The following is an 8956-nucleotide window of genomic DNA, read 5'->3' as shown; positions in this document are numbered from 1 at the left end:
GTTGGTTGCAAATGTTTAGGCCTGTGGAATAATTTTATTAAATCTTTTTATCATCTGCGTGTCTAACAAATTGCCCGGCTGGCTGTTCCACAACGAAACTGTTTTAAAAGCCATCTTTCATAGCCTTGAAATTCAAAAGCAAATAATAATCTTGTGTTGAACTGAGTTCTATTTTTAGAGAAAATTGTTACTGCTAACTTTCTATTTGTATACTTCGTGTCAGATCCACGGGGCCACAAGGCTGGGCAGTATTTTAGGCTTTTCACTTGCTTCTTTATTCAAGCACACTCAGAAACCCGAGAGAATCGAGGGCCAGCCTAGTTAAAGTCACTCCACATTTCCCTATTTGCAAGCACTAATGTCCAAGCTGGATAAAGAGAAGTATTACCCAATCTAAAGAGTTAGGCATTAGAAAATAGGCAAATCACAGAAGTGTGAAGTCCCATTGTCCCTGGTCAGTATTCCCCAAGGTGACTTAACAGTGGTCAAAGGACAGTTTAGTTCAATTTCACCTCAGTCTCAAGCTGGTGCAACCTCTCTAGGGAAGTCTCCAGCTCTGCCTCCAGCTAGCCTGGGTCCTGCCTGTTATCCAAGGCACTGCCCTCTGCTGGAAGAGCTTTGGCCTTTGAGGTCTGAGTCTCCCTACACACAGGTCACTGTTCCTTCCACACTTGCTATTGCCAGATTTGGAGCTCTGCTGCTGTCTCCCAGTCTGGCTGTCTCCAGACTGTCTGGTGGAATCCACAGCCCTCCAAGAGCCACGCTTATAACTGAGTGTGGACATTCCTCTTTTGATCCACGATCCAGCCAGCCATGAGCAATCAAAGCAAGGTTGTGTGTGCTCTTTCACTAAACCGTCAAAACCGTTCATTTTGAGGCCATCTCACCTGTTGGCAACTTTAACGTGTCTGTGTTGGCCTCATTGGGGAGAAAGAGGTCTGCTTTTGCTTATATAGAAACACACTCCTCCTTGCAGTAGGAACCTATTGATTCACTCCCAAATCTCATCACTTCAGGACTGACAAGTGTTCCACCCAGTCTGAAGAGAGGCTCAAATCTTGTCAGGAAGGATGTTTGCTCATCAGTTACACCACACATTAGGAAATTAGACTCGGAAGGAACTTCAATTCCAAGTTATTTCAGGTAATTTGTAAGAATTGCCTATGTTTAAAAATGGGACACTATGTAGTTTATAGGCACGAGTACATTTTGGTATGAAAAGATGGCCTGTGGGAGACAAAAACAGAAAAATAATGAACAAATATATAGTTGCGCTCACTTTGTAAAATATGAGTGCACTACAGCCTTTGGCTTGGAAACAAAGCCATTAATTGTGGCTTTAGAGTATCATTGGGTACACTTTGATTTTCCAACTAATTTTATTTACAAACCCTGAAATTTTTGTATTTAATTTTTTATTTTATTTAAATTATTTTATTATTACTATTGTGTGTATATGAATGTGTGATTGTGTAAGTGGCGGTTAGAGGACAGCTCTTAGGAACACTGGATCTCTTCTTCCACTTGGATCTCTGAGATCAAACTCAGGTTGCCAGGCTGGTCAGCAAATGCCCTTACCCACCGAGCCATCTTGCTGGCCCTAATGCTTGGAATGTTTTGAAAGGAGGAACTAAATAAGACTGTTAATTACCACTGTTTCAAAATACAGTCTCCCAACCATTTTGGAACCAGTCTATCCAATTTCAACAAAACTCCAACCTTCTGTCTGCCTCTCTGGTTGGCTCTCTCCTTAGGAAAGCATTTCTCATGAATTGTCTGATAAGATCCCAGTTGTTCACCAACATACTCTCAGTAGGCAGTGAGGGGAAAAAGACAATTTAAAAGGGCTTGGACTAGCAGTTGAGGATCAGTGCTCTCACTGGTAAATTCACATTGTAGCTCTGCAGCCATCTAGCTGTACAACCTTAAGTGATTTTTGAAGCTCTGAGCCTGGAGCTCCTCACCTGTAAAAGGGAGATAAGAGTTTGACATGGGAATTAGAGGTAACGAACAGTGTGCAGTCCCCTTGAACATTATGGGACGTCAACACCCACATTTGATGTATGTATAAAACTTCGATGGTGCTGGGGATGTGGCTCAGGTGGCAGGGAAATTGCCCACCATGCAGAAGCCCTGATCTGGATCACCAGCACCTCATACAACCAGGCATAGTGACACATTCCTGAAATACCAGCCCCTGGGAAGTGGAAGCCAGAGGATCAGAAGTTCCAGGTCATTCTGACCTACACAGTTGAGTTTGAATCCAGCTTCAAGCACACAAGACCCTGTCTCAAAAACAAAACAGAACAGAACAAAACAACAACAGCAAAAACCTGCTAAAAAGTACAAAGTGAAAAAATGAAATGTTAGGGACGAAAACAAAAAAATTTTTTTTAACTTTATTTTATTTTTATTTTTTTATGCATATAGAGTGTTTTTTATTTAATTTTATATAACAAAGTCCAATTAAATGAAAACAAACATTTATACACAATATTTGGGAATTTGGGCGTCGTTCTTTCCAAACTACTTCCTGCTGGTAAGGGGCGCTGTCTTGGGGGATTCGAAGAAGATTCAGATATCCTAGCTGTAGTCTGTAGGGCTGGAAAACAAAAATTTAAAAAGCCTAATGTGTCCAAATGGCATGAGTGAAAACACGTGCGTGCGCACGCGTGCGCGCACACACACACGCACACACACCAATTAGTTCTCTGGCATATACTGCTAAAAAGCTTCTTGGGTTTTGTTTCAGGTTAAAACATTATTTGCACGCCAGTTTGTCTGTCAGTCCTCTTCTTACACAGTATTTACACTATTCCACACCTTGCTCCTGTTTTTTTTTTTTTTTTTTTTTTTTTTTTTTTTTTGCATTGGATACATCTTGATAGTTCTTTCCCTTTTCAGAGCATACAAGTTTACCTTTTCCTTTCCGTTTCTTTTCCCCTCCATTGCTGTGTTAAATAAACTGCCTTCCTACTGAGGGACAATCATTTTTTTCCTTTTATTAATTCTATGCCTCTTTTCTATCACATGTTTTGATCCCATTCATCTCCCTGTCTCTTTGCACCTGCCTTTTGCCCTTGCCACCCCCCCCCAATAAAACAAAACTGAAGATTACAAGGGGGGAATTAAAAGTCTGATAGTGGAATCTGCAGTGTGGCAAAGTGAGTCAGGTGGTAACCTCCTTTTCTCATATGTCTTTATTTGCAAGTGTTCATTGCAAAGAGTCATTGGTCTGGCTCAAGGCCAGTGGCTTCTGCTACACTATTGATGCTGGGCCCTCACTGGAATTCTTCTTGGATATCCTGTTGTTGTCCTATGTTGTGGAGATCCTGCAACTTTGGATCTGTGGGTCAGGTACCAATGAAGGGCAATCTTTGTTTCCAGTTCCTTGCACTGAATGGTTCGTGCACATGTCATTGCTGCTTAATCTTTAGGGAGAACTTCTATTTGTTCAATAATGGAAGCAAAGAGTCCTTGCACATAAAATTCTTTAGGAAAATACTGCTAAGTTGCTCTTCAGAAAGGTCATCTGGTTTATAATCTCACCATTGAAGTATGGCCATGTTACTTTCTTTGTAAATCCATCCTAGGTATTACTAATTTTAGCATTCTATGGCTATTGTTACTTGCTAGAGTATCTATGGAACAGTCTTCTTAAGGCACAAGTGACTCACTTCTGTTAACTCTCCTGTCTCCTTTTCAAGTCCATACCTCTGTCACTTGCAGTCCTTAGGGCCTTTAACTGTGAAAAATAACGTACTTTGAGGTCTTGAGGAAAAGCTATGTCCCAGGGACATCCTTCTTTTTGGCCTCAAATTGTTGAGTTACTAGGACGAATGAGTCAATTGTGTCCTCAGTGTTCACCTAGAGCTGTATTCTGAAGGGTGTCTCTCTTCCTTTCAGTGCTTCAGGAGCCTCCCTCCCACACTATATCATCGAGACTGTTCAAAGATCTTTTAATTTTAATTTTATTTTTTTATTTTACTTATAGATCCCAGCTTCCTCTCCCTCCCATGTCCCCCAATCCCCTTACCATTTACTAACCACTCCCCAGGGAGGGTGAGGCCTTCCAGGAGGGATCATCAAAATCTGTCAAGTCATTTGGCTTAGGGCCTAGGCCCTCCCTCCTGTCTCTAGGCTAAGGGAGTGTCCCTCCATGGGGAATGTGCTCCCAAAGTCCTTTCATGCACCAAAGATACATCCACTGTCAGAGGTCCCATCGACTGCTCAAGCCTCCTAACTGATACCCACATTCAGGGGGTCTGGGTTGGTCCTATGCTGGTTTCCTAGCTATCAGTCTGGGGTCCATGAGCTCCCCCTTGTTCAGGTCAGCTGTCTCTGTGGGGTTCTCCAGCCTGGTCTTGACCCCTTTGCTCATCACTTCTCCCTTTCTGCAACTGGATTCTAGGAGTTCGATTCAGTGCTTAGCTGTGGGTGTTTGCTTCTGTTTCCATCAGCTACTAGATGAAGGCTCTATGATGGCATTTAAGGTAGTCATCAATCTCATTATCAGGGAAGGGCATTTAAGGTAGCCTCTCCATTATTTTTCAGATTGTTAATTGGGGTCATCCTTGTAGATCTCTGACATTTCCCTAGTGCCAGATTTCTTTTCAAACCTATTAAGGTTATCTCTTTTCTTGCTCTCCTCTATTCTTCTCCCGCCTCAATCTTCCTGCTCCCTCGTGTTCTCCTCTCCCCTCCTCTTCTTCCTTTCTCTCTCCTAACTCTCTCTCCACTCACTGACCCCCCCCAATATGCTCAGGAGATCTTGTCCCTTTTAGAGGGACAATGTATGTCTCTCTTAGGACATAAATTGTATCCTAGCTTCTCTGGCAGTGTGAATTATAGGCCGGTGATCCTTTGTTCTACGTCTAAAATCCATATATGAGTGAGTGAGTACATACCATGTTCCTCTTTTTGTGCCTGGTTACCTCACTTAGGATTGTTTCTTTAAGTTCCATTTGCCTGCAAATTTCAAGATTCTGTTGTTCTTTTTTTTTTTTTTTTTTTTTTTTTCTTCCCTCGCAGAGTAGTATTCCATTGTGTAGACGTGCCACACCTTCTTTATCCATTCTTCAGTTGAGGGGCATCTAGGTTGCTTCCAGGTTCTTGCTATTACAAATAATGCTGCTATGAACATAATTGAGTAGATGTCTTTGTTGCATGGATGTGGATCATTTGGGTATATGCTTAAGAGTGGGATTGCCCGGGTCCTGTGGTAGACTGATTCCCATTCTCTTGAGGAACCGCCATACTGATCTCCAGAATGGCTGTACTGTCCAAAGATCTTAGCAGCACCTGCTAGCTTCTCCAGTCCCAGAATCTTCCCTTTTGATTTCTGTCTCCTGGGTTTCCTCTTCACTTTTCTCAGATGTGCAGAACATTTTTTTTATTTTCCTTATCTTTTTCTCATTATAAAGATTAATACTCTGCAAAAAATAAGTTAAATGTGTAGTCATGTTAGTAACAGAAAATCACTATTAATATTTTACCATCAGTTCACGAATTGTTTCTGTGATGAATAAGTTTAATGATTATGCACCCAACAGCCCTGATCACACACACACAGAAGATAATTCCATTCTTTGATAAACATTTCTTGCTTTAATATTATGTTTGTACAAAGCACTAAGAATAGTTCCTCCTGGTTACCTAAGTAAGTCTTCTTTCCAGTTGCTGTTTAATCCCATTCAACCTTGCCCACCTGGAATTCTTCACCCATCCCCTGGGATTTCATGAGAGGGACTGACTAATACATAATCCACAATCCAAGCCTGTTCAGGCAAACATTCTTATATTGACACAGACCTTGTTTGCCAAGTGTGACAGTTGGAAAATTAATTTCTTAGAACTCGGGGTATGTACCTGTCTTAGGGTTTTATTGCTGTGAAGAGGCACCATAACCATGGCAAACTTATAAAGAAAACACTTAATTGTGGTGGCTCACTTACAGTTTCGGAGGTTCCGTCCATTACCATCATGGCAAGCATGGCAGCATGCAGGCAGATAGACGCAGAGCTGGAGCCCAGAGTGCTCCATCTTGCAGGCAACAGGAAATGGACCGAGACTCTAGGCAGTATCTTAAGCATAGGAAACCTCAAAGCCCGCCACTACAGTGACACACTTCCTTTATCAAAGTCACACCTACTCCAACGAAGTCATGCCTCTTAATAGTGACAATCCCTGTGAGATTATGGGGGCCAATTACATTCAAACTGTCATAGTACCCTTAAACACAGATTACCTTACACAATTTAAACTAGTTTAATTTTTTTTTTCTAGAATATGGTGGAACTTTATATCTGGGCCCTCCCTAGTTGATTCATTTGTTAATTTTCATACATGTATCTGATGAATCCCTACCTTGGGTTGAGCATTTTGTTAGCATTGTTAGGGAGACAGACAATGAAATCAACATTTACAGAGAAAACTGGCAAGTACTATAATGGGGATATGACCAGAGAGCTCTAGAGGAGTTTCTTTGAGAAAGTTGTCAGACTACTAGTGAGGAGAGCGGGGTGGGGGGCGGTTAATAGGAGCTACAAACAAACAAAAAAGTAGCCTTGTATATTAAGGTTTTGACCCTTCCCCTGGATACTGTAGGAAGTGATGAAAGACATCTTTTCAAAGGTCAGGGAATACATTACATTAAGGATAGGTTGATGGGCTACATCACTGGCCAAGGTTCAGTATTTGATGGTGGTACTTGAAAAGAGATTACTTATCTTCTCTGAGCTTCCATTTCTATAGGTGTAAAGGTCAAATGATATCCTCGTTACCTAAATATCTGACATTTGGTAGGTGCTTAACACGTGGTAATAATGGGTAGATATGAGCATTAAAAAACTAAAGACATACTCCCAGATTTTTATAATTCAGGGCATGAGGAGCTGATTCTATGCATAACAGCACTCACTGTTCAAATTGGAGTTCAAATCCCCAGCACCCAGGCTTGTTGTAGCTGTGTGTGTACATCTATACTCATCCATACATCAGGACTGGTTGGGGAGAGACCCTGTTTCTGAACAATAAAGTAAAAGGGGATAGAACAGGGCACCCAATGTCTTCTCCTGGCCTTCTCCTACATACATAGATGTATGAACATTCACACATATGTTCATGCTCCACACACACATACAAAATACACAACCTCAAAAACTGATTATTACAATTTATTGGACACTTCAGGATATTTCAAATATAAAGGCCAGATTATATGTGGCAGCAAGTAGCATGATTTAAAGTAATATGAAATAATATGAAATCATCTATTGACTACAAATTAGATACTAGGCATTCAGCAAAGTGATTTATATACATTTAATTCTTGCAATTCCCTTAAGAGTTGTTGTTATGGAATATTATTTTAATGTGTTACATTCATTTATGCTGTAGAATATTTGTTTAATGATGCCATGATGTGTTGCACTCTTTTATGTTACATTTGCTTAACTCTGTTACTTTGCCCATCTAAAACACTTGATGGTCTAATAAAGAGCTGAATGGTCAATGGCTAGGCAGGAGAGGGATAGGCAAGGCTGCTAGGCAGAGAGAATAAATAGAAAAGAGGCAGGAGTGGGAAAGGAAGAGAGAGGACATCAGGTGCCACTCACCCAGCCACCCAGGCACCTATGGAGTAGGAAGTAAAAAAGGAATAGAGAATAGAGAAAGGTAAAGGCACAGAGGCAAAAGGTAGATGGGATAATTTAATTTAAGAAAAGCTGGCTAGAAACAAGCCAAACTATGTCTGGGGAATTCTTAAGTAAGAATAAGTCTCTGTGTAATCATTTGGGTCCCCAAATACCAAAGGGTAAAAAAAAATCACCTACAAGTTCTACACTCCCAATTTTATGAAGCAAGGAGTGAATGCTCAGAGAAGTTTACTTGCACAAAGTTGCACAGGTTGTCTGGGTAGACCTTATATTGCAACTCAGTTCAGTCAGACCCTAGAGCCTACACTGTATTTATTCACCACCTCACTCCACACCAGCCAGTTCTGTGCCAATGGAGCAGAGGTCCTACGTGCCAGTGAAACAGTGTAAAATAATTTGTATTTTGTTATCCCCTTTCTCTAACCTTGAACAAGGTTAGTTCTTTGGAATAATTTCAAATCTCCTCAGGGAACATGGCACCATGACCTGCCATAGGACACTTGACCTTGGGTCTGTGTCACCTTGTGCTGAAATGCTGGGGGTAGTCACAATTCCCTTCCAAAGTTCTCTGGAAGCTTTCTTGCAAAGTGTCTCCTCCTGTAGCTCCTGGGATAGCATTTGACTGCATGGGTAGAAGCAGGGGCATGCTTCACCATTTTCAATATTGTTATTACAAATGGATGTTCACTGGATACTATCCATTTGTCTGTAGTTTTGTGTAACATTTCAGTCCTTCCAACAACATCACAAGGCAAGTAATATTATCATTATCTCAAGTTTAGAGATAAGGAAACAGTATCAGAGTTTAGGTAGATTAAAGGGCTGGTACACTCATTTTGTGTATACCTTAGAGCATTAGTTTCTTTCTTTGCCTCTATGGCTATAACATTACCAAGCACAAATATAATCCTCTTGAATGTTTCTACTGACAACATGATTTAATTGCTACAAATACTTCAAACTCCATTTCAATAATGTATGCACAGATCAAGCCTCATCATTCTCCAGGAGTTGTTCTGCCCCTCCTCATCCATCTTCATTCTCCCTTGTAAATTAATATTTATAATAATTACGTGTCAGGCTAAAGTTTTGTTGCTTAGTATGAACTCTTACTATGAACTTGAGGGGTCTTCAATTGTTGAGAAGTATAGTTATGGAAATATTGTGGACTCCAAACCCAGGCAACATTACTTCCAAGGAGACTTTAACATTAACTGCTTCAAAACTTGCAGGTGTAATTGTGATGTAGGACTCCATGGACTCTGAATGTCTCTAGGTGTAGATAACCAAACTAAGAATGG

Source organism: Phodopus roborovskii, unplaced genomic scaffold (genome assembly GCF_943737965.1).
Source record: "Phodopus roborovskii unplaced genomic scaffold, PHOROB, whole genome shotgun sequence".
Lineage (NCBI taxonomy): Eukaryota > Metazoa > Chordata > Mammalia > Rodentia > Cricetidae > Phodopus > Phodopus roborovskii.
Note: the sequence above shows the minus strand (reverse complement) of the source record.